Raw genomic sequence first — 24,236 nt, forward strand, 5'->3', positions numbered from 1 at the left:
CTTTGCTCGCTTCGAGGTCCCAGCCCAGCAGTCTGCAGTCGCCCTGCCCCCACCCCAGCAGTCTGCAGTCACCCTGCCCCCACCCCAGCAGTCTGCAGTCGCCCTGCCCCCACCCCAGCCAACTCCCAGTCGTCAGCCACTGACCGTGCAGGTACATGAGGTGAGACGCACCCTCAGCAGAGCCAACCCGAGGAAGGCGCCCGGACCCGACGGTGTTTCTGGGAAGGTGCTCAAGGCCTGTGCAGACCAGCTCGCGGAGGTCTTCACCAAAATCTTCAACCTCTCCCTGACGCAAGCCTCCATCCCAGCCTGCCTCAAGTCCGCCACCATCATTCCGATACCAAAGAAATCTGCCACCGCCAGCCTGTCAGACTTTCGCCCGGTTGCACTTACCCCCATCATCACCAAGTGCCTCGAGCGACTTGTCCTCACCCATATCAAAGCCTGCCTCCCCCCCTCTTTGGACCCCCACCAGTTCGCCTACAGGAACAACTGCTCCACGGAGGATGCAATAGCCGTCGCTCTCCACACCGCGCTGAGCCACCTCGAACATCGGGGGAGCTACGTCAGAATGCTCTTCATAGACTACAGCTCAGCGTTCAACACCATCATCCCTGACCTACTGGTCAGGAAGCTGTTGGACCTGGGTCTCCCCGCACTAACCTGCGCTTGGATTAAGGACTTCCTTTCCAACAGACCCCAGACCGTCAGACTCGGCCCTCACCGGTCCTCGTCCAGATCCCTGAGCACGGGTTCCCCACAGGGCTGTGTGCTGAGCCCGATGCTTTATTCACTGTACACAACAGACTGCAGACCTGCACACCCCAGCAACACCATCGTGAAGTTCGCCGACGACACTACAGTGGTGGGACTGATCACCAACGGTGACGAGTCTGCATACAGGGACGAGGTCCTGCAACGGTCTGCCTGGTGCTCCACAAACAAACTGATCCTGAACACCGCCAAGACCAAGGAGGTCGTCCTGGACTTCAGGAGGAGTCGCACGTCGGACCCACCCCCCCTTCACATCAACGGCGAGCTCGTGGAAAGGGTCCAAAACTTCCTGACCTCTCGTGGTCTGGGAACACCTCGGCCGTCGTCAAGAAGGCCCAGCAGCGGCTGCACTTCCTGAGGGTGCTCAGGAAGAAGGACATCTGCCAGAAGCTGCTGGTGACCTTCTACCGATCAACCATCGAGAGCATCCTGACCTACTGCAGCCCCGTGTGGTTCTCCCACTGCACCGAGGCAGACCGCAGGAGGCTCCAGAGGGTCGTAAAGACGGCTGCCCCCTCCCCACACTAAAAGACATCTTCATGACACGGCGCCTCAGAAGAGCCGAGACGATCAAAGCTGACCACACCCACCCTGCACACCACTTGTTCGAACTGCTGCCCTCAGGACGGCGGTACCGGTCCATCAGGACCAGGACCAATAGACTGAGGGACGGCGGTACCGGTCCATCAGGACCAGGACCAATAGACTGAGGGACGGCGGTACCGGTCCATCAGGACCAGGACCAACAGACTGAGGGACGGCAGTACCGGTCCATCAGGACCAGGACCAACAGACTGAGGGACGGCGGTACCGGTCCATCAGGACCAGGACCAACAGACTGAGGGACAGTTTCTTCCCTCAAGCTATCACGGCACTGAACAGTTAAACACTACTACCTCAGACTATCCACCTCATACTGTGCAATACACCATACTACATATTACTGTGCAATAACAGGTACCTTGTGCTCAACCGCACATACTTATTAGCCAAGGTACCTCAGGCAGCTACATTGGTATTCTACATAACTTATTATCGGTCGCTTTTTTAACTTTTACATTACTGCACTATGTCCTTGGGTGTGTGTGAGCGGGACTGTGTGAGAGCTGAATGTGTGTGTGAATGTTTAGGTTATTCTGTATATATGGTGCGTCTGCTGAGATGAATGAATGCTGAATGTGAGAATGGCTGCTGTGTTTATTGTGTGTCTACTGTGTGTTTTTAGCTACACCGTAATTTTGTTGTGCAATTTATTGTACAATGACAATAAAAGCAATCTATCTATCTATCTATCTATCTATCTATCTATCTATCTATCTATCTATCTATCTATCTATCTACATAAAGCTCATTTCTATTCTGTTCCTTCTCTTTGCATTCAGTTAATTGATATAAACACATTCACAAGACTAATTCTATTTGCTATTTTCAACATCTTTGCAAGATTTAATCACGCTTGCTTGAAACGTTGGCACAGTGCTGCATATAAACTTTGGAATAAGAGCGGAAAAAAATGAAGCAACACTGAATTTTGTGACTTTCAAGGATTCAGAGGACAGGAAGCAGCTGATATGAAAGTGACTTATGATGACAAGTCTGATCAAAGTTTCTCAGTTGTAAAAATCGTGCCCACACTCAATGAAAACACAAATATCACACTTTTTTCAAGCTGGACTGTTGCAGGTGTCCTCTCAAGTTGGATTCTTTACATGATCATTTAGAAAAATCTCCAGTTTGCCAAAAGTACAAGCTGCCAAACTGACCAACCAGCTGGAGAACAGCCTGGTCTGCTGCTTTTCTCCCAGCTAACGCCGACACCAAGCACAACAGTGGTGAATAAGGTGAACGTTTAAACTGTGCTGGAACCAAAACGCTGGGTATCCATATCATTTATTACAAGCTGGAGTGGTTCGCGCTCTGGCCTCACAGTCAGAAGATCCTGGTTCGAGTACGGGTGGAGGAGTTTGCATGGTCTCCTGTGTGTTGAGGCGTGTGTGTGTTCACTGAACCAATTATAAACATTTTATGTCAACATTCCTCATTATTTCATATCGGGGCAGACGTAAGAGGCACAGAAATCAAGAAAATATCCAAAACCAAAAAGTCACTGTGGTGGTATTGTTACACTTACATTTATAATATCTATATGGAAATATGTTTATTTCTTTGTTATTTTCGGCTGTTATTGGTATTTTTCATATAATTACATAATGTGATTATGTGTAAATGTTAATGTTATGTGGCTGGATGTAAGAGTCCTCATCTATTCTTATTTAAAACTGGCCAGAAAAACCAAAACAATACATGACAATATTTGGCATGTCACCTGTTGCTCTAAAACTGTGTTTGTATGACTCCTGTTTCACTGGGGGGAAGTCCCTCCTGTCTCCGTATCTGTGGACCTTACCTTGAACTTGACTCCCTGGATGATGTCACAGGGTTCAGGAAAGGTGTTAGGAGGCTTCCTAAAGGAGTTAAGGAAAGGGGTTAGGAGGCTTCTTAAAGGAGTTAAGGAACGGTGTTAGGAGGCGTCCAAAAGGAGTTAGGAAAGGCGTTAGGAGGCTTCCTAAAGGTGTTAGGAGGCTTCCTAAAGGAGTTAAGGAAAGGTGTTAGGAGGCTTCCTAAAGGAGTTAAGGAAAGGTGTTAGGAGGCTTCCTCAAAGAGTTAAGGAAAGGTGTTAGGAGGCTTCCTAAAGGAGTTAAGGAAAGGTGTTAGGAGGCTTCCTCAAGGAGTTAAGGAAAGGTGTTAGGAGGCTTCCTCAAGGAGTTAAGGAAAGGTGTTAGGAGGCTTCCTCAAGGAGTTAAGGAAAGGTGTTAGGAGGCTTCCTCAAGGAGTTAAGGAAAGGTGTTAGGAGGCTTCCTCAATGAGTTAAGGAAAGGTGTTAGGAGGCTTCCTCAAGGTGTTAGGAGGCTTCCTAAAGGAGTTAAGGAAAGGTGTTAGGAGGCTTCCTAAAGGAGTTAAGGAAAGGTGTTAGGAGGCTTCTTAAAGGAGTTGAGAAAAGGTGTTAGGAGGCTTCCTAAAGGAGTTAGTGAAAGGTGTTAGGAGGCGTCCTAAAGGAGTTAGTGAAAGGTGTTAGGAGGCGTCCTAAAGGAGTTAGTGAAAGGTGTTAGGAGGCGTCCTAAAGGAGTTAAGTAAAGGTGTTAGGAGGATTCCTAAAGGAGTTAGTGAAAGGTGTTAGGAGGCGTCCTAAAGGAGTTAGTGAAAGGTGTTAGGAAGCGTCCTAAAGGAGTTAGTGAAAGGTGTTAGGAGGCTTCCTAAAGGAGTTAGGGAAAGGTGTTAGGAGGCTTCCTAAAGGAGTTAGTGAAAGGTGTTAGGAGGCGTCCTAAAGGAGTTAGTGAAAGGTGTTAGGAGGCGTCCTAAAGGAGTTAGGGAAAGGTGTTAGGAGGATTCCTAAAGGAGTTAAGGAAATGAGTTAGGGGTGTCCTAAAGGAGTAAGGAAAGGTGTTAGGAGGCTTCGTAAAGGAGTTTAGGAAAGGAGTTAGGAAAGGTGTTAGGAAAGATGTTAGGAGGCTTCCTAAAGGAGTTAAGGAAAGGTGCTGGGAGGCTTCCTAAAGGAGTTAAGGAAAGGTGTTAGGAGGCTTCCTCAAGGAGTTAAGGAAAGGTGTTAGGAGGCTTCCTCAAGGAGTTAAGGAAAGGTGTTAGGAGGCTTCCTCAAGGAGTTAAGGAAAGGTGTTAGGAGGCTTCCTCAAGGAGTTAAGGAAAGGTGTTAGGAGGCTTCCTCAAGGAGTTAAGGAAAGGTGTTAGGAGGCTTCCTCAATGAGTTAAGGAAAGGTGTTAGGAGGCTTCCTCAAGGTGTTAGGAGGCTTCCTAAAGGAGTTAGTGAAAGGTGTTAGGAGGCGTCCTAAAGGAGTTAGTGAAAGGTGTTAGGAGGCTTCCTAAAGGAGTTAAGTAAAGGTGTTAGGAGGATTCCTAAAGGAGTTAGTGAAAGGTGTTAGGAGGCGTCCTAAAGGAGTTAGTGAAAGGTGTTAGGAGGCGTCCTAAAGGAGTTAGTGAAAGGTGTTAGGAGGCTTCCTAAAGGAGTTAGGGAAAGGTGTTAGGAGGCTTCCTAAAGGAGTTAGTGAAAGGTGTTAGGAGGCGTCCTAAAGGAGTTAGTGAAAGGTGTTAGGAGGCGTCCTAAAGGAGTTAGGGAAAGGTGTTAGGAGGCTTCCTAAAGGAGTTAGTGAAAGGTGTTAGGAGGCGTCCTAAAGGAGTTAGTGAAAGGTGTTAGGAGGCGTCCTAAAGGAGTTCGTGAAAGGTGTTAGGAGGCGTCCTAAAGGAGTTAGTGAAAGGTGTTAGGAGGCTTCCTAAAGGAGTTAGGGAAAGGTGTTAGGAGGCTTCCTAAAGGAGTTAGTGAAAGGTGTTAGGAGGCGTCCTAAAGGAGTTAGTGAAAGGTGTTAGGAGGCTTCCTAAAGGAGTTAAGTAAAGGTGTTAGGAGGATTCCTAAAGGAGTTAAGGAAATGAGTTAGACGTGTCCTAAAGGAGTAAGGAAAGGTGTTCGGAGGCGTCCTAAAGGAGTTAGGGAAAGGTGTTAGGAGGCTTCCTAAAGGAGTTAGTGAAAGGTGTTAGGAGGCGTCCTAAAGGAGTTAGTGAAAGGTGTTAGGAGGCTTCCTAAAGGAGTTAAGTAAAGGTGTTAGGAGGATTCCTAAAGGAGTTAAGGAAATGAGTTAGGGGTGTCCTAAAGGAGTAAGGAAAGGTGTTAGGAGGCTTCGTAAAGGAGTTTAGGAAAGGAGTTAGGAAAGGTGTTAGGAAAGATGTTAGGAGGCTTCCTAAAGGAGTTAAGGAAAGGTGCTGGGAGGCTTCCTAAAGGAGTTAAGGAAAGGTGTTAGGAGGCTTCTTAAAGGAGTTGAGAAAAGGTGTTAGGAGGCTTCCTAAAGGAGTTAAGTAAAGGTGTTAGGAGGATTCCTAAAGGAGTTAAGGAAATGAGTTAGAGGTGTCCTAAAGGAGTAAGGAAAGGTGATAGGAGGCGTCCTAAAGGAGTTAGGGAAAGGTGTTAGGAAGCGTCCTAAAGGAGTTAAGTAAAGGTGTTAGGAGGATTCCTAAAGGAGTTAAGGAAATGAGTTAGAGGTGTCCTAAAGGAGTAAGGAAAGGTGTTAGGAGGCATCCTAAAGGAGTTAGTGAAAGGTGTTAGGAAGCTTCCTAAAGGAGTTAAGTAAAGGTGTTAGGAGGATTCCTAAAGGAGTTAAGGAAGTGAGTTAGAGGTGTCCTAAAGGAGTAAGGAAAGGTGTTAGGAGGATTCCTAAAGGAGTTAAGGAAATGAGTTAGAGGTGTCCTAAAGGAGTAAGGAAAGGTGTTAGGAGGCATCCTAAAGGAGTTAGTGAAAGGTGTTAGGAGGCATCCTAAAGGAGTTAGTGAAAGGTGTAAGGAGGCTTCCTAAAGGAGTTAAGTAAAGGTGTTAGGAGGATTCCTAAAGGAGTTAAGAAAATGAGTTAGAGGTGTCCTAAAGGAGTAAGGAAAGGTGTTAGGAGGCGTCCTAAAGGAGTTAGGGAAAGGTGTTAGGAGGCTTCCTAAAGGAGTTAGTGAAAGGTGTTAGGAGGCGTCCTAAAGGAGTTAGTGAAAGGTGTTAGGAGGCTTCCTAAAGGAGTTAAGTAAAGGTGTTAGGAGGATTCCTAAAGGAGTTAAGGAAAGGAGTTAGGAAAGGTGTTAGGAAAGGTGTTTGGAGGCTTCCTAAAGGAGTTAAGGAAAGGTGTTAGGAGGCGTCCTAAAGGAGTTAATGAAAGGTGTTAGGAGGCTTCCTAAAGGAGTTAAGGAACGGTGTTAGGAGGTGTCCAAAAGGAGTTAGGAAAGGCATTAGGAGGCTTCCTAAAGGTGTTAGGAGGCTTCCTAAAGGAGTTAGGAAAGGTGTTAGGAGGCTTCGTAAAGGAGTTTAGGAAAGGAGTTAGGAAAGGTGTTAGGAAAGGTGTTAGGAGGCTTCCTAAAGGAGTTAAGGAAAGGTGTTAGGAGGCGTCCTAAAGGAGTTAATGAAAGGTGTTAGGAAAGGTGTTAGGAGGCTTCCTATAGGAGTTAAGGAAAGGTATTAGGAGGCTTCCTAAAGGAGTTAAGGAACGGTGTTAGGAGGCGTCCAAAAGGAGTTAGGAAAGGCGTTAGGAGGCTTCCTAAAGGAGTTAGTGAAAGGTGTTAGGAGGCATCCTAAAGGAGTTAGTGAAAGGTGTTAGGAGGCTTCCTAAAGGAGTTAAGTAAAGGTGTTAGGAGGATTCCTAAAGGAGTTAAGGAAATGAGTTAGAGGTGTCCTAAAGGAGTAAGGAAAGGTGTTAGGAGGCTTCGTAAAGGAGTTTAGGAAAGGAGTTAGGAAAGGTGTTAGGAAAGGTGTTTGGAGGCTTCCTAAAGGAGTTAAGGAAAGGTGTTAGGAGGCGTCCTAAAGGAGTTAATGAAAGGTGTTAGGAGGCTTCCTAAAGGAGTTAAGTAAAGGTGTTAGGAGGATTCCTAAAGGAGTTAAGGAAATGAGTTAGAGGTGTCCTAAAGGAGTAAGGAAAGGTGTTAGGAGGCATCCTAAAGGAGTTAGTGAAAGGTGTTAGGAAGCTTCCTAAAGGAGTTAAGTAAAGGTGTTAGGAGGATTCCTAAAGGAGTTAAGGAAATGAGTTAGAGGTGTCCTAAAGGAGTAAGGAAAGGTGTTAGGAGGATTCCTAAAGGAGTTAAGGAAATGAGTTAGAGGTGTCCTAAAGGAGTAAGGAAAGGTGTTAGGAGGCATCCTAAAGGAGTTAGTGAAAGGTGTTAGGAGGCATCCTAAAGGAGTTAGTGAAAGGTGTAAGGAGGCTTCCTAAAGGAGTTAAGTAAAGGTGTTAGGAGGATTCCTAAAGGAGTTAAGGAAATGAGTTAGAGGTGTCCTAAAGGAGTAAGGAAAGGTGTTAGGAGGCGTCCTAAAGGAGTTAGGGAAAGGTGTTAGGAGGCTTCCTAAAGGAGTTAGTGAAAGGTGTTAGGAGGCGTCCTAAAGGAGTTAGTGAAAGGTGTTAGGAGGCTTCCTAAAGGAGTTAAGTAAAGGTGTTAGGAGGATTCCTAAAGGAGTTAAGGAAATGAGTTAGAGGTGTCCTAAAGGAGTAAGGAAAGGTGTTAGGAGGCTTCGTAAAGGAGTTAGGAAAGGTGTTAGGAGGCTTCGTAAAGGAGTTTAGGAAAGGAGTTAGGAAAGGTGTTAGGAAAGGTGTTAGGAGGCTTCCTAAAGGAGTTAAGGAAAGGTGTTAGGAGGCGTCCTAAAGGAGTTAATGAAAGGTGTAAGGAAAGGTGTTAGGAGGCTTCCTATAGGAGTTAAGGAAAGGTGTTAGGAGGCTTCCTAAAGGAGTTAGGGAAAGGTGTTAGGAGGCTTCCTAAAGGAGTTAGTGAAAGGTGTTAGGAGGCGTCCTAAAGGAGTTAGTGAAAGGTGTTAGGAGGCGTCCTAAAGGAGTTAGGGAAAGGTGTTAGGAGGCTTCCTAAAGGAGTTAGTGAAAGGTGTTAGGAGGCGTCCTAAAGGAGTTAGTGAAAGGTGTTAGGAGGCGTCCTAAAGGAGTTAGTGAAAGGTGTTAGGATGCGTCCTAAAGGAGTTAGTGAAAGGTGTTAGGAGGCTTCCTAAAGGAGTCAGGGAAAGGTGTTAGGAGGCTTCCTAAAGGAGTTAGTGAAAGGTGTTAGGAGGCGTCCTAAAGGAGTTAGTGAAAGGTGTTAGGAGGCTTCCTAAAGGAGTTAAGTAAAGGTGTTAGGAGGATTCCTAAAGGAGTTAAGGAAATGAGTTAGAGGTGTCCTAAAGGAGTAAGGAAAGGTGTTAGGAGGCGTCCTAAAGGAGTTAGGGAAAGGTGTTAGGAGGCTTCCTATAGGAGTTAGTGAAAGGTGTTAGGAGGCGTCCTAAAGGAGTTAGTGAAAGGTGTTAGGAGGCTTCCTAAAGGAGTTAAGTAAAGGTGTTAGGAGGATTCCTAAAGGAGTTAAGGAAATGAGTTAGGGGTGTCCTAAAGGAGTAAGGAAAGGTGTTAGGAGGCTTCGTAAAGGAGTTTAGGAAAGGAGTTAGGAAAGGTGTTAGGAAAGATGTTAGGAGGCTTCCTAAAGGAGTTAAGGAAAGGTGCTGGGAGGCTTCCTAAAGGAGTTAAGGAAAGGTGTTAGGAGGCTTCTTAAAGGAGTTGAGAAAAGGTGTTAGGAGGCTTCCTAAAGGAGTTAAGTAAAGGTGTTAGGAGGATTCCTAAAGGAGTTAAGGAAATGACTTAGAGGTGTCCTAAAGGAGTAAGGAAAGGTGATAGGAGGCGTCCTAAAGGAGTTAGGGAAAGGTGTTAGGAAGCGTCCTAAAGGAGTTAAGTAAAGGTGTTAGGAGGATTCCTAAAGGAGTTAAGGAAATGAGTTAGAGGTGTCCTAAAGGAGTAAGGAAAGGTGTTAGGAGGCATCCTAAAGGAGTTAGTGAAAGGTGTTAGGAAGCTTCCTAAAGGAGTTAAGTAAAGGTGTTAGGAGGATTCCTAAAGGAGTTAAGGAAATGAGTTAGAGGTGTCCTAAAGGAGTAAGGAAAGGTGTTAGGAGGATTCCTAAAGGAGTTAAGGAAATGAGTTAGAGGTGTCCTAAAGGAGTAAGGAAAGGTGTTAGGAGGCATCCTAAAGGAGTTAGTGAAAGGTGTTAGGAGGCATCCTAAAGGAGTTAGTGAAAGGTTTAAGGAGGCTTCCTAAAGGAGTTAAGTAAAGGTGTTAGGAGGATTCCTAAAGGAGTTAAGGAAATGAGTTAGAGGTGTCCTAAAGGAGTAAGGAAAGGTGTTAGGAGGCGTCCTAAAGGAGTTAGGGAAAGGTGTTAGGAGGCTTCCTAAAGGAGTTAGTGAAAGGTGTTAGGAGGCGTCCTAAAGGAGTTAGTGAAAGGTGTTAGGAGGCTTCCTAAAGGAGTTAAGTAAAGGTGTTAGGAGGATTCCTAAAGGAGTTAAGGAAATGAGTTAGAGGTGTCCTAAAGGAGTAAGGAAAGGTGTTAGGAGGCTTCGTAAAGGAGTTTAGGAAAGGAGTTAGGAAAGGTGTTAGGAAAGGTGTTTGGAGGCTTCCTAAAGGAGTTAAGGAAAGGTTTTAGGAGGCGTCCTAAAGGAGTTAATGAAAGGTGTTAGGAGGCTTCCTAAAGGAGTTAAGGAACGGTGTTAGGAGGTGTCCAAAAGGAGTTAGGAAAGGCGTTAGGAGGCTTCCTAAAGGTGTTAGGAGGCTTCCTAAAGGAGTTAGGAAAGGTGTTAGGAGGCTTCGTAAAGGAGTTTAGGAAAGGAGTTAGGAAAGGTGTTAGGAAAGGTGTTAGGAGGCTTCCTAAAGGAGTTAAGGAAAGGTGTTAGGAGGCGTCCTAAAGGAGTTAATGAAAGGTGTTAGGAAAGGTGTTAGGAGGCTTCCTATAGGAGTTAAGGAAAGGTGTTAGGAGGCTTCCTAAAGGAGTTAAGGAACGGTGTTAGGAGGCGTCCAAAAGGAGTTAGGAAAGGCGTTAGGAGGCTTCCTAAAGGAGTTAGTGAAAGGTGTTAGGAGGCGTCCTAAAGGAGTTAGTGAAAGGTGTTAGGAGGCTTCCTAAAGGAGTTAAATAAAGGTGTTAGGAGGATTCCTAAAGGAGTTAAGGAAATGAGTTAGAGGTGTCCTAAAGGAGTAAGGAAAGGTGTTAGGAGGCTTCGTAAAGGAGTTTAGGAAAGGAGTTAGGAAAGGTGTTAGGAAAGGTGTTTGGAGGCTTCCTAAAGGAGTTAAGGAAAGGTGTTAGGAGGCGTCCTAAAGGAGTTAATGAAAGGTGTTAGGAGGCTTCCTAAAGGAGTTAAGGAACGGTGTTAGGAGGTGTCCAAAAAGAGTTAGGAAAGGCGTTAGGAGGCTTCCTAAAGGTGTTAGGAGGCTTCCTAAAGGAGTTAGGAAAGGTGTTAGGAGGCTTCGTAAAGGAGTTTAGGAAAGGAGTTAGGAAAGGTGTTAGGAAAGGTGTTAGGAGGCTTCCTAAAGGAGTTAAGGAAAGGTGTTAGGAGGCGTCCTAAAGGAGTTAATGAAAGGTGTTAGGAAAGGTGTTAGGAGGCTTCCTATAGGAGTTAAGGAAAGGTGTTAGGAGGCTTCCTAAAGGAGTTAAGGAACGGTGTTAGGAGGCGTCCAAAAGGAGTTAGGAAAGGCGTTAGGAGGCTTCCTAAAGGTGTTAGGAGGCTTCCTAAAGGAGTTAAGGAAAGGTGTTAGGAGGCTTCCTAAAGGAGTTAAGGAAAGGTGTTAGGAGGCTTCCTAAAGGAGTTAAGTAAAGGTGTTAGGAGGATTCCTAAAGGAGTTAAGGAAAGGAGTTAGAGGCATCCTAAAGGAGTAAGGAAAGGTGCTAGGAGGCTTCGTAAAGGAGTTTAGGAAAGGAGTTAGGAAAGGTGTTAGGAGGCTTCCTAAAGGTGCTAGTAGGCTTCCTAAAGGAGTTAAGGAAAGGTGTTAGGAGGCTGCCTAAAGGTGTTAGGAGGCTTCCTACAGGAGTTAAGGAAAGGTGTTAGGAGGCTTCCTAAAGGAGTTAAGGAAAGGTGTTAGGAGGCGTCCTAAAGGAGTTAAGGAAAGGTGTTTGGAGGCTTCCTAAAGGAGTTAAGGAAAGGATGGTGAGGCGTCCTAAAGGAGTTGAGAAAAGGTGTTAGGAGGCTTCCTAAAGGAGTTAGTGAAAGGTGTTAGGAGGCTTCCTAAAGGAGTTAGTGAAAGGTGTTAGGAGGCTTCCTAAAGGAGTTAGTGAAAAGTGTTAGGAGGCTTCCTAAAGGAGTTAGTGAAAGGTGTTAGGAGGCTTCCTAAAGGAGTTAGTGAAAGGTGTTAGGAGGCTTCCTAAAGGAGTTAGTGAAAGGTGTTAGGAGGCTTCCTAAAGGAGTTAAGTAAAGGTGTTAGGAGGATTCCTAAAGGAGTTAAGGAAATGAGTTAGAGGTGTCCTAAAGGAGTAAGGAAAGGTGTTAGGAGGCGTCCTAAAGGAGTTAGGGAAAGGTGTTAGGAGGCTTCCTAAAGGAGTTAGTGAAAAGTGTTAGGAGGCTTCCTAAAGGAGTTAGTGAAAGGTGTTAGGAGGCTTCCTAAAGGAGTTAGTGAAAGGTGTTAGGAGGCTTCCTAAAGGAGTTAAGTAAAGGTGTTAGGAGGATTCCTAAAGGAGTTAAGGAAATGAGTTAGAGGTGTCCTAAAGGAGTAAGGAAAGGTGTTAGGAGGCGTCCTAAAGGAGTTAGGGAAAGGTGTTAGGAGGCTTCCTAAAGGAGTTAGTGAAAAGTGTTAGGAGGCTTCCTAAAGGAGTTAGTGAAAGGTGTTAGGAGGCTTCCTAAAGGAGTTAGTGAAAGGTGTTAGGAGGCTTCCTAAAGGAGTTAAGTAAAGGTGTTAGGAGGATTCCTAAAGGAGTTAAGGAAATGAGTTAGAGGTGTCCTAAAGGAGTAAGGAAAGGTGTTAGGAGGCGTCCTAAAGGAGTTAGGGAAAGGTGTTAGGAGGCTTCCTAAAGGAGTTAGTGAAAAGTGTTAGGAGGCTTCCTAAAGGAGTTAGTGAAAGGTGTTAGGAGGCTTCCTAAAGGAGTTAGTGAAAGGTGTTAGGAGGCTTCCTAAAGGAGTTAAGTAAAGGTGTTAGGAGGATTCCTAAAGGAGTTAAGGAAATGAGTTAGAGGTGTCCTAAAGGAGTAAGGAAAGGTGTTAGGAGGCGTCCTAAAGGAGTTAGGGAAAGGTGTTAGGAGGCTTCCTAAAGGAGTTAGTGAAAAGTGTTAGGAGGCTTCCTAAAGGAGTTAGTGAAAGGTGTTAGGAGGCTTCCTAAAGGAGTTAGTGAAAGGTGTTAGGAGGCTTCCTAAAGGAGTTAAGTAAAGGTGTTAGGAGGATTCCTAAAGGAGTTAAGGAAATGAGTTAGAGGTGTCCTAAAGGAGTAAGGAAAGGTGTTAGGAGGCGTCCTAAAGGAGTTAGGGAAAGGTGTTAGGAGGCTTCCTAAAGGAGTTAGTGAAAAGTGTTAGGAGGCTTCCTAAAGGAGTTAGTGAAAGGTGTTAGGAGGCTTCCTAAAGGAGTTAGTGAAAGGTGTTAGGAGGCTTCCTAAAGGAGTTAAGTAAAGGTGTTAGGAGGATTCCTAAAGGAGTTAAGGAAATGAGTTAGAGGTGTCCTAAAGGAGTAAGGAAAGGTGTTAGGAGGCGTCCTAAAGGAGTTAGGGAAAGGTGTTAGGAGGCTTCCTAAAGGAGTTAGTGAAAAGTGTTAGGAGGCTTCCTAAAGGAGTTAGTGAAAGGTGTTAGGAGGCTTCCTAAAGGAGTTAGTGAAAGGTGTTAGGAGGCTTCCTAAAGGAGTTAAGGAAAGTCAATCACGTAAGTGTGACAGTCGGACACTGTCACTTAAGCCCCGTCTCCACCGCACAGAAAGTACCAGCCTAGACGGGTCTAAACCGCTCCGGCTCGCGTCTCACGACATGTAAAGCAGTCTAAACCGCTCTAGACCGCTCCAAAGGCGACCGCTTTTCCGCTACCCATCCTTTGGGGTGCCGGGGACCATGGAACGGGTCTGAGTTTGAGCTGCTTTCTGCTGATTGGTCAGTGATTTACTACACGCCCTCAATATGTTAATGTGCTGGCTGGATGAATCCTCTGCTGTCAGTGTGGTCAGCTGTGCTCTGGTTGTTTTTATTTTCCTTTTCTTTTCTTTGCTGCTCAACTTTAGTGTTTGTTGTGAAAGAGCGACTTGAGGCACGGGGGGGGGGGAGGGACTTTGCATCGCGTTGGAGTTTTCTGTTTGCAGCATAGCGCTCGCCGTGGCGCTGATGCGCGTCCGTGACACCGGAGTCTGGAGCTTTCGTCTCCGGCGCTGACCGTGCTCCGGCAGCTCCGCTTTCCAGAGGCGGTCAGCGTTCTGTTCAGCCGCGGTCAGTGGCGCTTTATCGCGGGGACGGACCGCGGAAGCCATGAAAAGGAGCTTGGAGCTCGGAGCTCGGAGCTCGGAGCTCGGAGCTCGGAGCTCGGAGCTCGGAGCTCGGAGCTCGGAGCCTCCGTGTTCCGGCGCTGTGCTGCCGGAACACGGAGGCGCCGGAGTGGAGAACCTCCTGCAGAAAGCTCAGACTCCCGTGTCTGTGCCTCAGCCAACCGGGGGGAACGCTCCGGCCACTTGCCCCACACCCAAGTGCTCGAGTGCGAGGCAAGTCGCTGGCAAGCGGCCGAGCGACTCGCTCTCTCAAAACAAACACGGAAGTTGCGCTGCAGCTCTCCACTGCAAAAAAATGACTGCTGCAAAAAATAACTTTTTTTTTTTCCGCTGCAAAAAATAACAGTGCAAAGTGGAGAATTTAAACAACAACAGAGGATTCATAAGATCTACATCTGACGACGTTCTTTTCTGTTATGTCACATTTCTGCGGAGCTCATAAGCCCCGCCCACTTTTCATGCTCCTCTCTGCAGTGGAGACACGATCCAAAATTTCGGTCGGGGTTGTGCTTCCGAACTGCTCCGAACCGCTCCGCTCCGCCCCGGCACTTGTGTGCGGTGGAGACGGGGCTTTAGTGACATCATAATAAAGCGACGGAGGTACAAGGTAGTGACGTCTGCTGTGGCGGGGAAAAGAAGTCCAGTCACTAATTGATAATTCCGGACACAGATTTCAGAATTACTTTTTGAATTAAAAAAAAAAGACAAATAATTTGGACAGGGCTGCGAGCCCTGCTGCCCTGCTGCCCTGCTGCCCTGCTGCCCTGCTGCCCGGCTGCCCTGCTGCCCTGCTGCCCTGCTGCCCGGCTGCCCTGCTGCCCTGCTGCCCTGCTGCCCTGCTGCCCTGCTGCCCTGCTGCCCTGCTGCCCTGCTGCCCTGCTGCCCTGCTGCCCGGCTGCCCTGCTGCCCTGCTGCCCTGCTGCCCTGCTGCCCTGCTGCCCTGCTGCCCTGCTGCCCTGCTGCCCTGCTGCCCTGCTGCCCTGCTGCCCGGCCTGCACACCACTGGTTCTAAACGATCGTCATCCAGGCCTTGGCCCTTTTCCTCATCCAGCTCCTTCTTCGTAGAAGAAGCTTTCTCCAGCTCCTCCTGGGTGTTGCTGTAACCACACATTCCCTTCTCAGCCTCCAGTTTACTTAATTTGTTTTTAAATCACAAAGAACATACACGTATCATTTATATGTATTCATATATTTTTTCAATCTGTATTTAAAACTTTTTATAGATTCCTTCTGTACGTGTTCAAATACATTTTATTCTCATCAAGGGGCATTGTGGTTCTCAAATACCAGTGAAAATAAGACACAACCTGTTCTTCCTGCATCACAGTGGATGACACAGTGTCTGTGCCCTGAAGGCAGCACGATCAAATCACCCCACAACAAACGGCTCAGATTGGACAAGATAGACTCAACCTTCTTCTTGGACCTGACTCTGTGTACGGGTCTGTCTGTGCCGTGTGTGTGTGTATGTGTGTGTCTGTGCCTTGTATGTGTGTGTGTGTGCGTCTGTGCCGTGTGTGTGTGTGTGTGTGTGTGTCGACGCCTCTACTCTGTGTTCACTTCCTGTTTTGATCTGCAATCCTCCGTCTGTCACTTGTGACTTCCTCATGTATTTAAACCCCACTACTTCATGTCTCTGCTCGTCGTTGTTGTTTTTCCTTCATGACTCCAGCCCATTCTTTGTGTTTTGGATTCAACCATGTACCGACCCCTGACTGGACTTGGACCACCTCTCTGATCGCCGGATGTAAACCATCTTGCCCCGACTGTTCAATAAAACCTGCAAACACCAATTTGTTGTTCGAGTCTGCTTCTGGATTGTCCTCGGTCCCTGACACTCTGTGTAGTTCTGGATTGTCCTCGGTCCCTGACACTCTGTGTAGTTCTGGATTGTCCTCGGTCCCTGACACTCTGTGTAGTTCTGGATTGTCCTCGGTCCCTGACACTCTGTGTAGTTCTGGATTGTCCTCGGACCCTGACACTCTGTGTAGTTCTGGATTGTCCTCGGTCCCTGACACTCTGTGTAGTTCAGGATTGTCCTCGGACCCTGACACTCTGTGTAGTTCAGGATTGTCCTCGGTCCCTGACACTCTGTGTAGTTCTGGATTGTCCTCGGTCCCTGACACTCTGTGTAGTTCAGGATTGTCCTCGGTCCCTGACACTCTGTGTAGTTCAGGATTGTCCTCGGACCCTGACACTCTGTGTAGTTCTGGATTGTCCTCGGTCCCTGACACTCTGTGTAGTTCAGGATTGTCCTCGGTCCCTGACACTCTGTGTAGTTCTGGATTGTCCTCGGTCCCTGACACTCTGTGTAGTTCTGGACCCTGACACTCTGTGAAGTTCTGGATTGTCCTCGGACCCTGACACTCTGTGTAGTTCTGGATTGTCCTCGGACCCTGACACTCTGTGTAGTTCTGGATTGTCCTCGGTCCCTGACACTCTGTGTAGTTCAGGATTGTCCTCGGACCCTGACACTCTGTGTAGTTCAGGATTGTCCTCGGTCCCTGACACTCTGTGTAGTTCTGGATTGTCCTCGGTCCCTGACACTCTGTGTAGTTCAGGATTGTCCTCGGTCCCTGACACTCTGTGTAGTTCAGGATTGTCCTCGGTCCCTGACACTCTGTGTAGTTCTGGATTGTCCTCGGACCCTGACACTCTGTGTAGTTCTGGATTGTCCTCGGTCCCTGACACTCTGTGTAGTTCTGGATTGTCCTCGGTCCCTGACACTCTGTGTAGTTCTGGATTGTCCTCGGTCCCTGACACTCTGTGTAGTTCTGGATTGTCCTCGGTCCCTGACACTCTGTGTAGTTCTGGATTGTCCTCGGTCCCTGACACTCTGTGTAGTTCTGGATTGTCCTCGGTCCCTGACACTCTGTGTAGTTCAGGATTGTCCTCGGACCCTGACACTCTGTGTAGTTCTGGATTGTCCTCGGTCCCTGACACTCTGTGTAGTTCTGGATTGTCCTCGGTCCCTGACACTCTGTGTAGTTCTGGACCCTGACACTCTGTGAAGTTCTGGATTGTCCTCGGACCCTGACACTCTGTGTAGTTCTGGATTGTCCTCGGACCCTGACACTCTGTGTAGTTCTGGATTGTCCTCGGTCCCTGACACTCTGTGTAGTTCTGGATTGTCCTCGGTCCCTGACACTCTGTGTAGTTCTGGATTGTCCTCGGTCCCTGACACTCTGTGTAGTTCTGGATTGTCCTCGGTCCCTGACACTCTGTGTAGTTCTGGATTGTCCTCGGTCCCTGACACTCTGTGTAGTTCTGGATTGTCCTCGGTCCCTGACACTCTGTGTAGTTCTGGATTGTCCTCGGACCCTGACACTCTGTGTAGTTCTGGATTGTCCTCGGACCCTGACACTCTGTGTAGTTCTGGATTGTCCTCGGTCCCTGACACTCTGTGTAGTTCTGGATTGTCCTCGGACCCTGACACTCTGTGTAGTTCTGGATTGTCCTCGGACCCTGACACTCTGTGTAGTTCTGGATTGTCCTCGGTCCCTGACACTCTGTGTAGTTCTGGACCCTGACACTCTGTGAAGTTCTGGATTGTCCTCGGACCCTGACACTCTGTGTAGTTCTGGATTGTCCTCGGACCCTGACACTCTGTGTAGTTCTGGATTGTCCTCGGTCCCTGACACTCTGTGTAGTTCTGGATTGTCCTCGGTCCCTGACACTCTGTGTAGTTCTGGATTGTCCTCGGTCCCTGACACTCTGTGTAGTTCTGGATTGTCCTCGGTCCCTGACACTCTGTGTAGTTCTGGATTGTCCTCGGTCCCTGACACTCTGTGTAGTTCTGGATTGTCCTCGGACCCTGACACTCTGTGTAGTTCTGGATTGTCCTCGGACCCTGACACTCTGTGTAGTTCTGGATTGTCCTCGGTCCCTGACACTCTGTGTAGTTCTGGATTGTCCTCGGACCCTGACACTCTGTGTAGTTCTGGATTGTCCTCGGTCCCTGACACTCTGTGTAGTTCTGGACCCTGACACTCTGTGAAGTTCTGGATTGTCCTCGGACCCTGACACTCTGTGTAGTTCTGGATTGTCCTCGGACCCTGACACTCTGTGTAGTTCTGGATTGTCCTCGGTCCCTGACACTCTGTGTAGTTCTGGATTGTCCTCGGTCCCTGACACTCTGTGTAGTTCTGGATTGTCCTCGGTCCCTGACACTCTGTGTAGTTCTGGATTGTCCTCGGTCCCTGACACTCTGTGTAGTTCTGGATTGTCCTCGGACCCTGACACTCTGTGTAGTTCTGGATTGTCCTCGGACCCTGATACTCTGTGTAGTTCTGGATTGTCCTCGGTCCCTGACACTCTGTGTAGTTCTGGATTGTCCTCGGACCCTGACACTCTGTGTAGTTCTGGATTGTCCTCGGTCCCTGACACTCTGTGTAGTTCTGGATTGTCCTCGGACCCTGACACTCTGTGTAGTTCTGGATTGTCCTCGGACCCTGACACTCTGTGTAGTTCTGGATTGTCCTCGGACCCTGACACTCTGTGTAGTTCTGGATTGTCCTCGGACCCTGACACTCTGTGTAGTTCTGGATTGTCCTCGGTCCCTGACACTCTGTGTAGTTCAGGATTGTCCTCGGACCCTGACACTCTGTGTTGTTCTGGATTGTCCTCGGTCCCTGACACTCTGTGTAGTTCTGGATTGTCCTCGGTCCCTGACACTCTGTGAAGTCCATTGAGGTCAGACGGGACAGAAACAATGCCTTGCAGGCCCCATGTCTGCTTCACAGAATGGGTATAAGAACAGGAACACAAAGAAAATATTTTGAAGGATGATCTGGTGTGAACATCAAATTGTCTACTGTTCCCAAGGTGCTTTTACATTGTTTGTGACATTTATCTCCCCACACACTGATCACAATGGCTGCCATGCAAACTACCTGACCTCTATTCATTCTTATTCTGCTTTTACACTGAGCGAGAGACGAGCACACACATTTATGATTAAACAGAAATGTATTTTTTGGGAGGGGGAACGTTTGAACAAGCCAGAATATCTGGACAAACACGCAGATTCACAAAGAGCCAGACTAGAACTGGGGCAGGTCTAGCTATGCGGGGTCCAAGCTGACCAGTGTATTGCTATGCTGCCCTGTTTGACACATGATTCACTGTCCTGGTCAAACACATTTCAACTCACCTTGGAAATTCTACTAACCCAATCCCAGCGTCTAAAAGGCTTACAGACGGACAACTGCAAAGTCACAGTTTACATTTCACTTCAAGTCAAGACAAGTGATTGCAGCGGAAGTCCCAATCAATACTACAGACATTTAGCCAACACATAGCGCATCAGCATGACTTCAATGATTTTGTTAGTAGTTTCATCTTCTATCTTTGTTATGAATGTAGAGCAGCTTTACGAAAGCTCTTTACAAGAAAAAGCTGTTATTCGACAATTAACGTTGCAAAACAAAGTGAACTATCCAGCCTGAAAGAAAGAAAAACATTTGGCAGCCTGATGTGTGTTCAGAGGGAAAACTCTCATTGCTCCAACAAATCCTAGTTTGGGATGCAGACAGAGAGCAGTGTCAGATGCAGCCATCAGAAATAGCAGCTTGTCCTGCGTCAGACAGCCTATCAACAAGTCGGGCTGGGAGCGCGGAGGTGTGAAGCCACTTCCAGGAACCTTCCAGCACTTCACTGTGAACGCAGACCGTGCAGAGGTCAGGTGAAAAGTGCACATTGGAAAGAGCGGGACATGTGGGGGGGGGGGGGGGGGCAGCGAGTATTTGAATACTGCAGGACACAGAGAGCATTCAGAGCAGGTAGAAGGATTTCTCTGGTTGCTCATTGACCATTATCTAGTTCAGCTATTCAAACATAAGCTGCAGCAACAGATTATGAAATGTGTGTGAAAATGATTTTCACAAAACAGAAAAGTTTTCATCAGACCTCCATCATATCGCATTTCTGGTTTAGTCACAAATTGAAGCCTGGTTCCAGTCACATGTGAGCATTTTGTTTCATGGTTCATAGTGTAGCAACAAGAAGGCAAATTAAAACCTACAGATCTCAGTGCGTGTTAATTTTTACTGCAAATAATTTCCTCTATAAATCAGTTACGTGTTCAGAAGCAAGAAAAACTTCAGGCCTTAAGTATTTCCCAGTTTCAGTTGGAGAGCCTCGTGTCTCTGCTTGACAAAACCTTCTCCCTCCTGCAGGACTCATATTCTGCCTTCAGCTCAGTGATTTGCTGAGGTTCTTCCTGCACACTGGGCCCTAATTGAGCTTCACCCAACAAATGTTTCAGCTGGCAAGAGCAAAGAAGAGAGATGGGATTCATTGTTATGCACAGTATAAACACAGTGTATGTGCAAGAGATCTGTTTGAAAATCTGACAGAAATGAGAAGGTTGTCAGTGCATCAATGCATTTCTGCCCAAACATTCACTAATGTGGACGTCAGAACAGAATAAAAGACAGTGGTAACCAGGAAGGAAAACTACATGCTGAAAGATGTTTCAAAAAATCTACATAACAGCTCATCACAACACTGACTTCACATATATTCTTCCATTGATCCTAGTTTAAAGTAAAAGCATCAGGAATTTAATGAAATGTTGACTACAAATGTATTTCATTCAATGGAGTAATGTGTTTCTAGGAACATCACTATAAAGAACAACAATTTCAAAAAGCTGCCACTCATTTCAAACATTTCCTGTCTGTTTTTCATGTGGGGGAAATCTGTCACTTCTCACGATGCAAAATATCTGCTATGATCAACGTTTACATTTGAACAAACTTACTCTCACGGCATGGTTTTGACGATTATCCCATTTCGCTTTAATAAAACAGCTAGCCCTCACTTCTGCATTGTTGCCATCTGCTGCTCAGATAAGGATTTTTTTCTTATGAAAACATTGCGACTCCTCGTGGACAAACACAAAAGGTATTTGGAGACAAAAATTGAAGTTAATGCCTTATTTGTTGTTGTTACACTGCAGGCATCCCTCACAGCAGAGTAAACCTGGCTCTGACTGTCCTGGCATCAAGCTGGGGGTTCACTTGGACACATCAGCTTCCAGAGAGAAACTGGAACTGCAGTGAATGACATAAATACACTTTATATTTGACAGCACAGCTGAGCTACTTATGAAGGGCCATGGGAAAAGACAAGAGGCTGGCCCAGGGGAGGGGGAGGGATTAGGGGACAGCAGTGGCTGCAGCAGAGCTTGGGGGGGATGAAGGGTCCCCCCCCACCGCTCATCCATGATGTGATCTCCAACGGTCACTCGATCCTTTCAGGACTCACAGCCAGCTACGTGCAGCAAGCAGCTTCATCTGATGGAATGACTGCCTTAAGTGGATGTTCAGTCTCTCCTCACTGTGTGGCTCCGCTGGGACTCACTGAAGCTCCTCCACAATAAAGAGAGGCTATAAATGTACATAGACACAGGAGAACAGGCCCAGAAATCACGAACGTGCTTCCAGTCCGTTGGGGATCCACAGAGTTTGGAGTGAGTGTGGACGTCAGTCAGTCAGTGAATGAGCGTGGGCGGCGTATTTTGGGACATGAAGGGCAGAAGTGTGTGAGAGAGGAATTAGCACAGCAGAATAACACTGCAGAGCGTTCCCGACACCGTGTCCCCAAAACAACTGCAGCTCCGCTGGTTGGCAGCTCGGTCGCAGGGCACCACGCAGGCAGGAGGGACAGTTGGACACATGCAGACGAGTTGGAAGGAGTCTGAACTGTGCGGCAGACACTCAGCAACCACAGGCCGAGAGTGGGATGACACATTATTTCAAGAAAATAAAGTACGTTCAATGGATTGATGAGGGATTCTTCACAGAAGAAAAGACTACATTGAATTTGCGTGATGAGGCTGTTCAATAAAAAAGTGCTTCATGTTACTGGCCAAACAATGACATGCAGTCATCCCTCTCAGAGAGGCCTGGCAGTTGGTGGGAGGCATGTGATGACACATAATCATCAGAATGGAAAATGCCTCTGATAAAGTGACCCTCTCCACCGCGGCTGGAGGCCCGAGACTACGGAGGAGTCCGATAAGCTACGTATAACACAACATTTTCCATTAACTTCACCCATGTATAGTGTGGAGGGCCTCTTTGTTCCTACAAACAGCACCCTCTCATCATTTCACTCAGAAATACAGATATGTCAGTCTGACTTAATAGTGATACACATAGGAAGTTCATTTAGCAGGACATGTGTTGCTCACACCGAGTCAGACGCTCAGGAAGCTCTTTCTAACTGTGTGGCTGGAGAGATGGCTTTTTACCTTCTGGGAGAGAATACATATGTTGGAAGATAAGTTTGGACATATCGTCTATTATTTACCAGCAAAGTGGTGATGCTTGTCATCATTGTCACAATGTGGTGAGATGCTGGAGCCAAATGGTCATAAGTTCATCCACAGAGAGACACACTCACATTCATGGCAACAGGCAGCCTCTGATGCACCAATTGATCTGAAAGTCATGTTTCTGGATTGTGGAAGAAAAACTCACCCACACACAGGAAGAACATGCAAACTCTGCACAGAATTACAATAAATAGTGAGAATGTGGCAAAGAGGGGAACTCAGGGCACATTTTCACTCTATCTTTACTGTGTCCTTACCACAATGAGCCATACGATTAATTCAGACTGTTTCTGTTTATTTACCAGCTTTCAATTACAATTTGTACTTGATGGGATGCTTTGGGTCTAATGCCCCGACCCGGAGGGGGTCGACTGCCCCCCTGCTGCAGCCCGACCCACTGCTGTATGGAATTATTGTCTTTTCTCCACCCAACACAGAAAGGTCAAGGGTCACACTGTGTCCCACTATAACACAGTTACAGCAGGAAGACAATTTGATGGTAAAAGTATTTGACTTCACCTCTCACCTCATGGATATAAACATCAACAGCAGACCATAAAGATTCAGAACCAAACAAAGAACAATGACTGAGAGATGTTTGGCTTTTGTTTCCATGAACTTCTGCTCCTCATGGCGGCAGCTCAGAGGAGAACGAGGCTCGCTGGCTTGTAGTTTCAGATTGATTACACTAAAGATTGAGAGAAAGAGCAGATTTCAGGAAGTTTGTCTGCTACAGATCCTTGATCTGGATATTCTCTGTCTTGGGTTCTATTCTTGGTGAAGGAATGTGGGGGAGAGCAGGGAAAAGGCAGAAGTGAGCTGGTCTGCGTTGAAGAACAGAAACAGCCTCCTGGGTTTTCTGTAGTTTGCAAATCTTCTTGTGTTTACTTGAATAAAGCTTCGGTTTCAGTGGTCGCTGGTTGCTGGTGTCCTTCTCTGTTCTGGTTGTTGAGCTCAGGAGAACAACCCGGTTTGGAATAAATGTCCTGATCTGGCTGACATTTAGTTCCTGCATTTCTGTGTGACCGTGAAAATCAACAGCAACGGTTTACCTGGTCACCACGGATCACCTCCTTCCCTCTGCACTGAGGGTGTGGTTGGTCCACTCCCTCCCTCCCTCCCTCCCTCACTCCCTCACTCCCTCACTCCCTCCCTCACTCCCTCACTCCCTCACTCCCTCCCTCACTCACTCCCTCACTCCCTCACTCCCTCCCTCACTCACTCCCTCACTCCCTCACTCCCTCACTCCCTCACTCCCTCACTCCCTCCCTCCCTCACTCCCTCCCTCCCTCCCTCACTCCCTCACTCCCTCACTCCCTCGCTCCCTCGCTCACAGAGATTGATGGAGGCCTACAAGAGTCATGTTACACACATGCAAACATGGGAAGCAGTTTTACCAGATGATTTTTAATAGTAATAATGCATAGATTTTATCTAGACACTCAAAGACACTTTACATTGCATTATTCCTTCCTTCCATCCTGGACGGTGGTGAACTACGTCTGTCACCACTGCTGCTCTGGGGCAGACTGACGGAGGACTCTGCCCAGCACCGACCACTCACTCACTCACTCACTCACTCACTCACTCACTCACTCACTCACTCACTCACTCACTCACTCACTCACTCACTCACTCACTCACTCACTCACTCACTCACTCACTCACTCACTCACTCACTCCCTCTACATACACACAGGCAGTTCAGGCTTCAGGGCATGTGGACAGGCAGGGATGGGAATCAAACCTGCAACCTTCCTGTTGGGAAATGGCTGCTCTACCAACCGAGCCATGCCTCCCATACTGGAAAAAAATGCAACCAATTGATGTGAATTCTCGAAGACTACAAGGCAAATAAATAGCAATATGATATTTGCAAGTAAAAGGCCTCATGCCAGTCATTTCAAGCATATTTGAACCAGTTATTGATTGAAATTAGCCTAAAAAAATATATCAATGACTCCACTTCAAGTTCAAAAAATCTAAAAATACATCCATGTTGATTTAATCGAGGCAAATTGTTTCATTTTCATTAAAATATCTCGTTTGTAAAAAGGCTTATTTAAGTTAGTTAATATTTCTCTTTAAATATAACAATCTTAAATAACAGGGAAGGTGTGAGATTCAAGAACAGACTGTTACAAACCAGTGAATTGTCAACAATAAATACACGACCAGATAAACAAGACGTCCAATGTCTCACCGGGGCACAATCATTACTGTAATGCTGCAGTTTGCTGGATGTTGAGACGTGCAGCCAAACTCCGGCGGTGATACGCGACACGAGTCAGCAGTTTGGTTGCTAACTGTCGCCATGTGGATTGCTTTTCTCCATCAGGTAACACAAGCGGCTGGAATACGCGCAGG

The sequence above is a fragment of the Blennius ocellaris genome (assembly GCF_963422515.1).
Source record: "Blennius ocellaris genome assembly, chromosome: 7".
NCBI lineage: Eukaryota > Metazoa > Chordata > Actinopteri > Blenniiformes > Blenniidae > Blennius > Blennius ocellaris.